Source organism: Salminus brasiliensis, chromosome 21 (genome assembly GCF_030463535.1).
Source record: "Salminus brasiliensis chromosome 21, fSalBra1.hap2, whole genome shotgun sequence".
Classification (NCBI taxonomy): Eukaryota; Metazoa; Chordata; class Actinopteri; order Characiformes; family Bryconidae; genus Salminus; species Salminus brasiliensis.
In genome coordinates this window covers 33,000,447-33,014,129 of record NC_132898.1, presented here as the reverse complement: position 1 = coordinate 33,014,129, position 13,683 = coordinate 33,000,447, and the positions used below count along the sequence as shown (strand labels likewise).

Sequence of the window (13,683 nt, the reverse complement as noted above, 5' to 3'; positions counted from 1 at the left end):
TCTGTTTTCTGTTCACTGTTTATCAATTCAGTTATTTCAGTCGTCTCTGTACTGATGTATAATTGGGTGTAATTGTTCCCAGTAACCCCTAAATGCAGAAAGACTTATCACACACTAAGGCGTATGACTGGTGGGGTCATTCTCTGGTAACAGACGTTTGTAAGAACACTGAGCCACAGGTGTTTTAAAGGTTTAAATGTTATGTTAAATATATGTTTAATATAAGTTCTGTTTTTAGATATGGGAAAGCCGTGGTTTATCAAAGCGTTTATTAGAAATATCAAAGTTTAAAATGTAATGCACCACGATATACAATCAAATTAAATGTATAATTATCACGGATGTCCGGACTGTGATAATGAGGCATCAACAGTATATTATGCAACGAATGAAACTGAATCTGTAATGGGTTACATGTGTTCTAACACTGCTGGTAATGGATATTAGTGTCAGCATATGTGCTCCACCCAAACAGCACATTACCCCGTCATTTCAGGACCTCAGACATCTGTCCTTAATGGAATTCTCAAATGGCCCGGGTTTCAGCCTAGAACACTCTTCACAAAGGTTAAATGGAGCCCTGGGGTCAGAAACAGAGCAGCAACAAAGAGACAGAAGCCTCTGTGTTAACGGATTCCCTGCTATCAACTGGACAATAAATCAAACAGACTCAACAATCGACCACATTAATAAGTAACGGGTTGAATATTTCTCACCTCAAACTGATCTCCACAGACGACAGATGCAACCACTAGCTTTCTTCAGAAACAGAGCAAAGCGAGTCACTAACATAAACTAAACATCAAAAAAAACAAAAAAACAAGTCATGATTTGATTTGATCCATTACTTTATTATTAATGTTTATTTCCTGCATGAACATTAATTAAAGCTCAATTCTACAAACAAAAAAATCAAATATGCAAATCTGCACTTCAGCAATCTGTAGGAACTGGTATTATAAATTTGCTCCTGTGCTCCCCCTACAGGTTAAAGGTGTAATTCACTGTTTGACAACCATATTGACCATTTGTGATGGACACAGATGGAATTTGGCTTCTGCTTTTATCCCATCTGTGCAGTGAACACACACACATACACACACACCAGTGAAAAAACACACACAGTGGACAGTAAGCACACGTGCCCGGAGTGATGGGCAGCCATTGCTGCGGCGCCCAGGGTGCAGAGAGGGTGAAGGGCCTTGCTCAAGAGCTCAACAGTATCAGCTTGCCGAGCCCGGATATCGAACCCACAACCCTGTCATTAACAGCCCTGGAGTTCTAACCGTTGAGCCACCACTGCCCATTTATACAAAATACAAATAAATACAAATCAGGCTTTGAGCGCCCCCTCCTGGACAGCTGTACACATGCATTTCTGGACAGTGTGAGAGCTGCAGAAGTTTGATCTGAAGGTGGAGCAGCATGTGGGCTGAGGTGGTAGAGTAATACTACAGGATTGTACACTTTGCAGCCTCCTGCAGCTCAACCACCAAAGCTCCATAGTGCAGTAGTAGCAGTGTTCCGGCCCAGAGTGGGAATGATGGAGACCCCCTTCACCCTGTTCCAGTCAGTGGAGCGTCAGCATTACCCTATTTTGGGGGTAATGGCTACTTCAGGAGAATGTGAGAGGCAAAAAAGGCTAAAAGCTATTGCTAACCAACCGGGTGAAGCACCACTAAGAGAAGGGCTGACCAGCTAACCCTACCAGACCATACTACAATGTCTTCTGTTAGCTATCCACACATCTGGGCCGACTGGCTCCCGTAGAGGACATCTATGAACACTATCCACTAAGACTCGGGAATAGTCACAGTGTTTTTGTTACAGTGCTAAAAACTGTGTTACACTTACTATTAATACCTCAAACTACTTAAAATACTTAGCGGATACGCCGCCATCTTTACAATAAAAAAGCAAGAATGTCCTTTTATTTGCAGGACGCCACCCTAGTGTGATTACACACACACTCCCAAACACCCTAATCTCGTCATTAGTCTCATCACCACTCGCACTTTGCCCAAACATACCACCAACAATATTTCCCTTCCTCTTCATGCTTAATTTATGGGTTTAATCTATTACAGCAGATCCCCCGAGAGTACACTGTCCTGCATGCATATGCATGGCCCAGCGATCCGCAGGCCCAGCCCAGGTGCAAGGCTGCTGAGTTCAGAGGCCTGGCAGAGTCCCGGGGGGACGAGGGGGCATCATGTGGTCTGTCCTCAAAGACCCGGGCAGAAACACTGAAGCTACAGATGTGTGGGGCAGCTGTGTGGGTGGCTTCATAGATCTGCTATTCAGTGAGGAAGAGGCTAATGCATCACCAGAGACCAAAGCTGCTTTCAGACTGACCTGTCTGTCGGAACTCCTCCCACAAATACAGGGTAACAATCTGGTATGCCATTAAAAAGTGCTTAGCAACAGCATAACAACCACATAGCAATACCATAGAAGCCAACTGGAATTCCATAGCCATCAAGTCAAGTCAAGTCAAATCATAGCAACTACTTAGCAAACAAGCAAAAAAAAACCCTGCAATACCATAGCAACTGTTTAGCAGTACAGTACAGAAAACATTTGAAACAACATAGCAACCATCTGGTATACTTATCAACAGCATAGCAATGTCCTAGCAACCCCATAGCAACTGTATTGCAACCACTTGAAAAAGCACAGCAACCACCTAGCAACGGCAAAACAAATACCTTAAAATATCAAGATTTTGGAACAGCTTAGTTACCCATCATTAGTGCACAGTAACTGCTTAGCAACAGCAAAGCAACTGCCTAGCAACTCCATAGCAACCACCTGGAATATAGCAAGCCCAAAAGGTTTTACACTACTAATAACTCAAGAAAACTACCAGCAAGATCCCGGCATGTTTTAGAGCATAGCGCCCTCTTCAGGCTGGTAGAGCTTTTCTCATGTGTCTAAGTGTGGGAGGGGGTCATTTATGCAGATTTTAGCAAAAACAATGAGGATCCAGCACCTTCAGTGTTTGGGCCCCTAATTAGAACCCTGTTACACTGAACCGGAGGGAAATGTGCCAGACTGCAAAGCGTCAGACTGAACTGGCTACAGCCACAGCGACTGTTACCAAGCTCAGACTGTCTAACATCCTTAAACAGGGATTCACATTTTAGTGAATAAACACTATATAAACTAACCTGGTCTACAAACACAGAGCTGCTCTAGATTCATATCTGTGATTCATCCCAAACTCAGAATTAGGCCGGGGTGAGAAAATTCCTGTAACTACACTGTTATAACCCAACCCGTCACCCTCCGATCCCCATAACACAAATAACACCCGTCACCGCACTAAAGCCTTCCCCACGCTTTGATACCGCACATCAAAAACACACGCTACAGATGTCAAGGGGCTAGCATCACTGTTCTATGTTCTTTAGTGGTTATGGAGGTGAACCGGACTCAGATCAAAGAATGAGCCGGAGAGAGGATGAGGTTGGGGGTTCTGCAGACAGAGACTGTAAAACACACCTTAAACATACAGCTGCACAAACACTCACACTGGCAGTGGGGCTGTCGAAATAAAATCTGAAATTCAAAAATTGGTGGGATCCAATGAAAAAATGCACAACCGAGTGTAAATATATGGCGGTATTGTGATATTATGTTCTGCAGGACTGTATATACTCTCAAAAACACGTATTGATTATTAATTAATAGTTTAGATGTAAATATTGGTGGCAGACAGTGGTTCATTTAGTGTTGAGTTTAAACCCCCGGCCACTAGATGGCGGTGGTGTACTCAGTCTTCAGGTCCCGCTGTTCTAACACAATAAAAAGTCAATTGTTCTCAGATTTTTAAAATATGATTTTTATACTATGACAGATTTATTTTAAAAAATTATAAGCACACCATATTGTCTTATTAAATCATAACATTAAATCAACCATCCTGCATCATGATACGTATCAAATCACCAGTTTCTGGCCAATACACGCCCCTATTTATCATAAAATGTTGATAATATATTTTTATTAAGTGCCATATTTTTTATATTTGACAAACAAACAAAGAAAAATGACAGCTAGGATGTCAGTACTTGTGATAAAGACAAACAAACCACGAAAATAAAGTTGAAAATGAATCGAAGCTGACATTCAGAACCTCTAAATGAACCTCTTACTCATCTCGATTATTTCTTTTTGTTTATCATATTACTACTTTCCCAATTTACCCCTTTTACATCTGCTCTCTCCAGGTGGGTAGATGGAAAACATCCAACATCCTGACCTCACTAATGCTCAAATCCTCACAGCAATGCTCCTCCAGAATCTAGTAGACAGTCTTCTTCTCTGGACAGTAGAGACAGTTACTCCAACAGAAGCAGGATCAGCTCTTTTAATAACCTTGATTTCAGAAGAAACATCGAATGAGCAGACGTCCCAATACTTTTGTCCATATAGTATATCAAACAGCAGTACCCCTGACGCTATAGTAGAACTATCCTATCTGTTCATCATGCGGTTTAGTGGATGCTAATGGCTTCCATAACAGCCAACAGGACCTTCTGCACCACTTGAAGGAGGCTGTGTGTGAGCTGGAGGCCAAAAGTATTGATTCAACCTCAAGCACAGCTGCTAATCTATTCCTGGTTTAGTTTCTCTGAAATCCATAACCATCCAGAACATTGACTGAGCTGAACCCAGACAGAGTAGCCTTTTGGGGGCTTTCCTCAGTCTCCCATTAATGTCTTGCCATGCTCTTTGTTGTTACCCCACCGGCTCGAGGCCCTGGAGCTGTCTACTGCAGCAGAGCAACGAGAGCCAGCGCAGATACCCATGTCTTTAAAGGAATACTCCAGCCAGCCTTTTTCCAGCCAGATCTCTTTCTGCGAGATGCATACGCATAAGGCCTTAACACACGCATCCTCCTCCGATATGCATGAAGCCAGACGGCGCTGATGCTAATGGGGCATTGCAGGGCAGCCCACGCGCTCTGAGGAAAGCACCGGGTCCCCAGCTAACAGACAGAGAGTGCAGCCTACTGTGCGCTCTCAGACTCCGGCTGCTGATGGCAAAGCGGCCAATACCCCGTAGCTAGAGCTGAGGACCCGGCACACCTCCGAGCGTGTCGGGAGCATTGTTAGTGCTGGGGGAGCTACAAACAGGTGCTTTAATTGCAGAACCAAATTGGGCGGCGGTTGGGCAGATGCTAAAACTCACGCTGAGATTAGACTGAAAAATACAGCAGTACTCCTTTAAGGTTATTTCAGGTTTTGGCTCAAAGCCACAGCATCCTTCCAGTGAGCGAGCGAGGGAATCAGAGACGGAGTAAAAGAAAAAGAGAGAGAGACAGAGAGAGAGAGAGAGAGATAGAGAGAGAGAGAGAGAGAGAGAGAGAGAGAGATATATAATATCCAACTATCAAGATTCTCTCTCTCTCTCTCTCTCTCTCTCTCTCTCTCTCTCTGTCTAGTCTCAGATTGTGCAGCACGTCCTCTAGGCACAGGCCCAGGCCTCACTCCTAACTTTGCCCTCCTCCAGACGCGCCCCTCCATACTAACCCCACCCCCCCTCCCCTCCCTGCTGCTGTTTCACTGCTAAAAATAGAGCAACAGGAAAACAAAGGCCAGCGAACTAAAAGGTGGGCATCCAGTTGCAGCATGGGAAATCTGAGATGGGCTTCAGGGTCCAGCAGAAGAAGGGGAACCTGTGTGAAGACATGGATGCTCTCGGGTATACACTAGACAAGTCACCTTGTCTTTTTAGTGACGGGACTCAGTTAAAGGCCAAAGAAAAAAAGGACATGCAAATATATACATAATATATATTTTAATATTGTCCAAATGTTTGTGGACACCCCTTCTAATTCAGCTTTCAGCTATTTTAAGCTGCACCCATTGCTGAAACAGATGTGCAAATGCACACACATAGCTTAGTAGCTTAGTAGCTTGAAGTACTGCCAATAGAATAGGACTCTCTGGAGCAGATCAACATCATGACCCTATTGGCACCATGCTGTCTAAAGCCAGGCGTGGGCTAGAGGGGTATAAAGCCCCCCAGCATTGATAGACAGACTACAGATAGACAGATATGTACAAATTCTGAAAGTGCAAACTGAATAAAGAAATATAGAGTGTAATATTAATGGGATGCAGTTATTACACCACACAGATATGTTAATTATATTATATAATTATAGATGTAATATGCAAATATATAGTATGAGCATAAGTTTCTATGGTTTCTATGTAAAACCAAACACAGATGCTTCACAGTGACAGACTTCTGCACATTTCCATGCACAGTTACTGTTAATATGCCGAATTTAACATATTTGGGGGGGGGGGATGAAAACTCATGGGACATATGCTGTTGCCCATTCTATATGCAGTGTTTTCCAATATGTTACATTTTACATATAAATAGAATTGTCATATTTAAGTTTACTGTAGAGGATGTGTTTACTTCTTTTCACTTAGAAAATCAGCAGTCGTTGTTATTCATGTCCTCCTGTTCTCATGTGTGAACTGTATGTATTTGCTAATAATAGAGCACTGACTGTAATTCAGTTTGTTAGGGGCTTTACTTGGGACGGCAGGACGGCAGGTTCTCTAATGCTGTTTTAATTGCAGGCTTACTGTGTGTATCCACAAGAGCAGCCGTGACCAGCATGGAGGAGCCAGGGCCGTTTTCTACTGCTGCAATAGATGCCAGGTAGGAGGATTAGTGAAAGTGTAGCCATGTGGCCGAAAATATCAGTGTAGGAAGTGAAATGATGGAATGGTTAATTCAGTGTGTGTGTGTGTGTGTGTGTGTGTGAGGGTGGCTGGATTATGGGTAACCATCTGAAATTCCCCTATTAATCATATTCAAGTTTGATTCTTAGTCAATATGAAGCCATTATTACGGTGAAATTCCAGCCACCTTTTAAAAAAGACTTTTTTGTATTGTTTTGACACTTTTTGTGTACCATTATTCTACCATTATAAATAAAAAATATGATGTTTGTGGTCATTTTGGATAGTAAATATATATTTTTTGCTATATATATTTATTTTTCATGTTGTAGATATCATAACCCCTGGGTCATTTCACTAGCACTGTAAAGAAATCCAGGTTCTCAAGTCTTTTTGTTTTTTGATATTTTCATTAAAAAAAACTGACCCTCTGTATATTCCACAAACCTAGCTGGTGGATTTCGGTCTCTCAGCCGCTCAGTCTCTGAAGAACTGAACTGAACTGAGGAAAGGGGGGTAAAAAGGGTAAAATATCAGCATCTAGTGGGGGTTTGTGGGGACTGCAGTCCAGCTCAACACTGTAAAAAAAACAAAGTGAGTGCACCTCCTCAGACAGGAGGCAGGGGGCGGTTTGGGTTTGCTATGGAAAACAGAACGAGCAGCAGAGGCCGCACCGATCTTCAGAACAAGCATTCAGAACCAAGGAGGAGGCTAATGCTAATGCTAATGCTAATGAACACACATGACTGCAGAGTAGTAAAGGAACTGGGAGCTGAATGGTCAGGTAGGTCAGTCAGACTGGACTGTAAGATACTAAACACAGTGATCAGGCAGGTCGGAATCGGCCGACACTCGCCATTAGGGTACTAAGGTCAGACTGGAGGGGCAAAAAAAAAAAGGATCGCTACCCCTAGCAGGATGCTCTGCGTGCATTTTGCTGCTGCCAGAGGAACTGCTCCATTACACAGGTGGATGAAATAATATAGGAGGACCACCTCAGAATCCCCAGTGTTACCTTTAAGCACCAGCTAGACACAGTTTGGGTGTTCCTACAGGACAGTGACCCCAACACATACTGGGTAACGGATTGTGGAATGGATCCAGCGGGATAACACTGAGCTTTTAGGAACGGCCTCCTCAAAGTCCTGACCTCAAGCCTTGTTGAAAATATGTGGACGTTGTTTAAGAGCCAGGAAGCCTACAGATTTACCTGGACTTACCAATTCTGCCAAGACGAGCTGTCAAATATCCAACTAGTTCTGACAGACGTTGACTACCAAACGTCTCTGGTCTAGGGGAAACTTGATGCAGAGAATTTAATCAGATATTAGGTATATATATATTTGTATGCTTGACCATGTGCGTATAATTTTGACCGTGTTGATTTTTTATGTGTTGTAACTCATTCTGCATTTAGAAAAGCAATGCAGTTCAAAGTTTAAAAAGTTAAAAGCCCAAAACTGCCAGAACTGTCACTCTTATAGTATCTGATTCCAGGTGACCAAAGCTACTAACCCCAAGAGCTGCACATCATTCTACATCAGTGGACGATAAACACTGTTTTAACCGCGGACTTTGAACACTGTCCTGTTTCTGCTGAACTTCCACACAGTGAAGCTGCCAGTAAACACAGATGTTGACCAAGTTTGAGGACACTGAGCTCAAATGACACTTGTGGAGGTTTGTGGACAAATGGAATTTCTGCAAAATTCAGAGAGGTCTGTGTAAATATACTGCAATCGCTGGGAGAACCAATCAGAATCTGTATTTTAGCAGGTGGTGGGACAGCAGAGTCAAACTCTGCAACATCAACGAACTTGCTGTCAATCAAATGATGCTTTTTCATGGATTCAACGTCTGTACAACCTGGATTAGAATCAGAATAAGAATCAGAAATACTTTATTAATCCCAGCAGGGAAATGCAGTTGTTACAGTTACAACTGTTTATGTGAGAATAAACAAAATATAAAACAAAAGGAGGAGAAATTGAATGTAAATGTATATAACTGATAAATTATCTGAATATAATAAGGTGGCAAAGTGGTGGTAATTGTGATAATAAATATGGACAGTACTGTATAAGGAGTTCAAATTATTGCACCTTTGAGTTATTGAGCTGTGAAAATTATATTACAGATATCATTTAAATGCCCATTACAGCTCGTCAAAACTCCTTTGGAGGGATCTTGAATTAGCATCTGTACTGGTCAGAAATTATTTATGGATATGTGGACCTGGACTTTTTACTATTCAAAATTACAGTGGAGATATCTGGAACTACAGTTTTACTAGTAAACATGTAATAAGAGAAAAGAGAGAGAGAAATTTCATGTAAATCAATGGTAACAATATGACTAGTCATGATTACATAAAGTAAATGTAACTGGTCAGAAGGGTTCATCTGTACATTGGATATTATTACTAGAGATCTTGAATTTGAGTTGAGGCGTTAGGACTGAGTTAGTATCACTGGTGTGATTTTAGGCTCTATGTGTGATTAGCTCTCTATAAAATCATTATATAATATATAATATTTAGAGCTACAGTGGAGATATCTGGTACTATACTGTTTGTTACTCTAATCTAAAAAGTTTTTACTGGTGAAATGGAATTATGGATAGGAGAGAGTGATATTCCATGTTAATCAATGGTAACATATCACTAATTACATTAATGATATTTCATCCTGGTAATTTGTTTTAGTGACTTTCCTAATCTGTAGATCTGACATTATTATTAGTAAACATTGCATATCTGATCTCTGAAAAAGAGTTTCTACTAGTAAAAGTAACTGTGGATCTATAACTGGAGTTTTTTTACTATTAAACACATATATTATATATTAGATATATTTCTAATGTAAATCAATGGTTACATATCACTAGTCAAAATGACATTAATGATATGTCATCCAGGTAATTTGATTAGTGGCTTTCCTAATCTGTAGATATGATATTATTATTAGTAAAGATTTCACATCTCGGAAATGAGTTCCTAATAGTAAAATCTGCATTACAGAGATCTTGTGTTTTTACTATAAAATCTGAGTTAGTATCACTGGGGTGATTTTAGGTTGAACTGGAATGCCATATTCTGTTACCATGTCTTGAATTGGAAAAAAAAAAAAACTCTTCTTGCCCATTCAAATGAACAAACCTCTGTCAGCAATCAGACAATGACATCGGACTCTACGGCTCAGGTTTCACTTTGCGGTGAATTGGGCCTTCATGAAACTGAATAAAACAGAGCGTTCTGAAAGGAGGAGATGACATATGTACATGTCTGGGTCATTCAGGCCAAAGCGTCCAGCTTAATGGCAGCATTGGCTGTAGCTAGGTCACATGGTCACAGATATCATGTGAAGTGGGGTCTTTTGCATCTTTAATTCATGGTGGAAAATACTGGAGTTCGGTCAGTGGTCTAACGGATCTGCGGCTTCTTAGAGCTACAGGCAATAATTACAAAGGGAAACTCAGTAGAACAAGAGATATCAGAATGCTAGGCCTGAAAGCCATCATGAAGGCTGTGTAGGCCGAAACGGCATGACAAATTCAATCTATTACAAAGTTTTTATAAGGAGAGGAAGTTGTGCTTTTTGATAGCCTGCATTAACTTTCTTTTTTAAGCAGCTCCCCAACTCATGCTGGTTGAGCCCTATTTGTGCTTTTCTAGGCCTTCCAGGCCCATTTCCATTCTTTCCATGCTGTGAATGTAAGCCACTATCCAAGTACAGCAGTATTCAAGGCACAAGGAGGGATAGGTGGCTGGTAGCATGAATGGATGAATGGAAAGAATGGACAGATAAACAATCAGTAGCTTTCAGGATGCCTGGCAGGACGACTAGGCTGAGAGAAGTGAGTATTGTTGTTTATGCAGTGTGATGTGCATTGTGAGCGAGTACAGCAGCAGCCCAAGAGGCCTGACTTAACGTAAAACTGGACTAAATCACACTGGATTAAAACGATCTGATATTATATACTACAGCATTGAATCCCTCAACCTATTCTTTTGGACAGAATTCACAAATTTATATTTTATTTTAATCTATTATATCTACACAGCCAGCGGAGGCCCTGTGCTGCTGACTATCAGCATAGCCACTGACACAGAAGCTAAATAACACAGGTGTTAAATATGGTTTTCTAGAAAAGATGTTAGCTAATCAGCTTCCTTCAAACATCTAAAACAGCCCCAGTCAGCTCCCAGGTTTTCAAAAGCTCCGCCCACCTCGGCGATACGTCATAAGCAGGACGTTTTCATGATCTTTAAACCAGAAAATCTTTCTTCTGAAACTACAAATCTGAGACACTTTGACAAGAGCCAAACATCTCCAGAACATCAGCAAGCAGGTCTTGTGGTCAGTACCTACCAAAAGTGCTGCTAAGAAGGACAACCTGTGGACCGGCGACAGGGTCACAGAACCTCACAACCTACAGGGCTGCTAACGTTAGTCTTGGTGCCAGATACTACAGCAGGACACCTTCAGGGGTCTTGTGGAGTCCATGCCTCGAATGGCCAGATCTACATAAGGGAGACCTACGTGATATTATGTATGTGTGTATGTTTAGGGATCATAAACCCTCGCTTGACTAAAATGTGCAGACAACACCTGCACAGCTAATTCAGCACAGTTCCTAGTCCTCTTAGGTACCCGAGGCCTAACGACTAGCCGCTGTAGCTGCTGTAGCTGCTGTAGCGGATGTAGCTGTAATGTAACAGGGTAATGCTAACCAGTTTTTAGCTGTAATATCAGACGCTAACGTAGTAAAGTAGTGTCCTGCAATTAAACACCGCATCTACGCCTGTGGCTGAACTGGCTCTGACACCTACACAAACGTCTTTAACCTTCCTAGAGGTAATGTTCCCGTCTGGCTTCCATCTGCGTGAGCGTGAGGTTTTCAAAAGTCCAATCAAATTTATTTGTGTAGCTTTTTATAACGGTTGTCGCCACAAAGCAGCTTTACATAATTAGTAATAAATAAAATACATAAAAAAGAAATAACATAAGAAGACATGAAGGATCCAAGACCCCCAGTGAGCAGCCAAAGTCCACAGTGGCAAGGAGAACCTCCCTCAGAGCTGGAGGAAGAAACCTTGAGAGGAACCAAGACTCACGAGGGGGACCCGACCCGTCCTCCTCTGATCAGAACTATTTATAAATTATTGATAAAAGCAATTACCAAACTATCTAAACTGTTGAACTGCTTTAATCATAATCATAATATAATAATCATGCTGTAGTAGAACCTAACATAGTCATGGCAGTGATGGTCAGAGGAATGAGAGGAATGATGGTAATGATAACATGGTCATTAGAAAGCTCCTCCCACCTTCAGGATACATCATTAAACTGGCAGGTCTCACTCTATGGACTTCTGTGGCACCACTGTAGCAGGAGAGTAGGCTGACGTGGCCCTTTAACGTGGCCCTTCTGCCTGGGCTGTTGATATGAGCGTCTGATCGAAGGCCTGCATCATTTCAGTGCTGCTCAGGAAACTGAAGGCAGGAGCCACGCCATGCAGTGTATTACGGATGTGAGCAAGCATAACCATAAACTACTACAGTCAAATGGTTCTAAAGGAGGGGAACCTCTCACCTAATATGATGCAGATGTAGCGGGTGTATCAGCTGAGGGATGGAAGTACAGATACACCGTTTCTACTCCTATTAGGTACCCTAGGCCCGACGACTAGCTGCTGTATCGGCCCGAGCTGCTGTAGCTGTAATGTAACAAGGTCGTGCCGACCAGCTTTTCAGCAGCAACCTCAGCATAACACTGCTGTCACACACACCCCAAACATCTCCTGCATCTCAGCTCCTGGTCTATTAGCACCTATAGCTCCAGTCTCCAGCACCTGCAGAAACTTCCTCACCCACCCAGGCTAACTGCACAGGGGGTGAACAACACCATGAAGCCCTGAGGCTCTAAAGGCTCTAAAGGCTCTAAAGGCTGCACCTGACACTAATGGCAATGATGGGAACCTCATAGGTTCTCCAGTGTCACTGCGAACCCGGGGTAGCAGTCTGGAGGCTGCCCGCATCACTAGGCCTCTCTCCATCCTCTGTCCATCAGCACACTTTCAGGGTGAGGAGGAGCATCCCTGCCCAGCTCACAAACTCCACAGCCCCCCTCCGGTCCTCAGACACGGCAGACACGGCTGCTAGCCGCGAGCACACCGGCGATTACGGAGCAGTTTCTCGAGAAACATCCACCGTGTCACAGGCACGCGAGCCCCGCCGGCGATTTTGCGCAGACAAGCAAAACTGAGACCGCATCAGAGGCAGAGCTGCGCAGAGGGGCTCCACCGGCTCCGCCACGTCCTGCACGCGCGTTTACCGAGGACGCTGACGTTAACGCTAACCTTTCAGCACGGTCGCTCGTGCTGTTTCTTCCCCCTCGACGAAGAGACGCCAGAGCCCCCGAGAAACGGCCGGACACGGCTCCTCTTACCTGCTGCTGTTCAGCGCGCGGACTCTGTTCACTCCTCTGCGTGGCCGACAGGGACGCGCGCGGCGCACTCACAGCACAGCCGTCCGCGAGCGATGCGGTGCAGCGGGGCTGACAGCGCGCGAGTATGTGTGTGTTTGTGTGTCTGTGTGAGTGTGTGGGATGCGCGCTCCCGGATCCCGTGCTCGCTCCTGTCGCGCGTCACAGCAGGAGGCAGGGTGGGAGGGAGGGAGGGAGGGAATCGATTAGCTTGACACAGCTGGACAGGTGTTTCAGAGGAGGGCAAACCCCCCCCCCCCCCCCGCCCTTCATCTGCAGTGCTCGAGTCCAGCTGAAAGTGCTGATCTGTAGCTCACACACGTGATCGATATCTATAAATACATACATGTAGCCGCATCCCGCACAGCCGCACAGCTGCATGTCTGCAGAAAGGGGCATAGGGGGCGTCCCAATTGCGCAGTAATGACTAACACTAAGTAGCTTTTCAGTACTTAGTGTGTAACGTAGATAAAAGTGATCAG

At 43.5% G+C, this 13,683-nt stretch overlaps 1 protein-coding gene across 12 annotated transcripts in view; it reads right to left on the bottom strand.

Annotated features, from left to right (window-relative positions):
- The window catches only part of nfasca (neurofascin homolog (chicken) a), a 127,532-nt gene extending 114,160 nt beyond the window's left edge, over positions 1 to 13,372 (bottom strand). For 6 of the 12 annotated variants that reach the window (XM_072665464.1, XM_072665469.1, XM_072665468.1 and 3 more), the window contains exon 1: positions 13,166 to 13,372. The gene's annotated coding sequence lies outside the window, so the exon portion shown is untranslated. Of the gene's footprint in view, positions 1 to 13,076; positions 13,130 to 13,165 lie in introns of those variants that run through there. The other 6 variants (XM_072665474.1, XM_072665467.1, XM_072665470.1 and 3 more) reach the window with 3 other exon arrangements.
- Between the last annotated feature and the right edge of the window lie 311 nt (positions 13,373 to 13,683).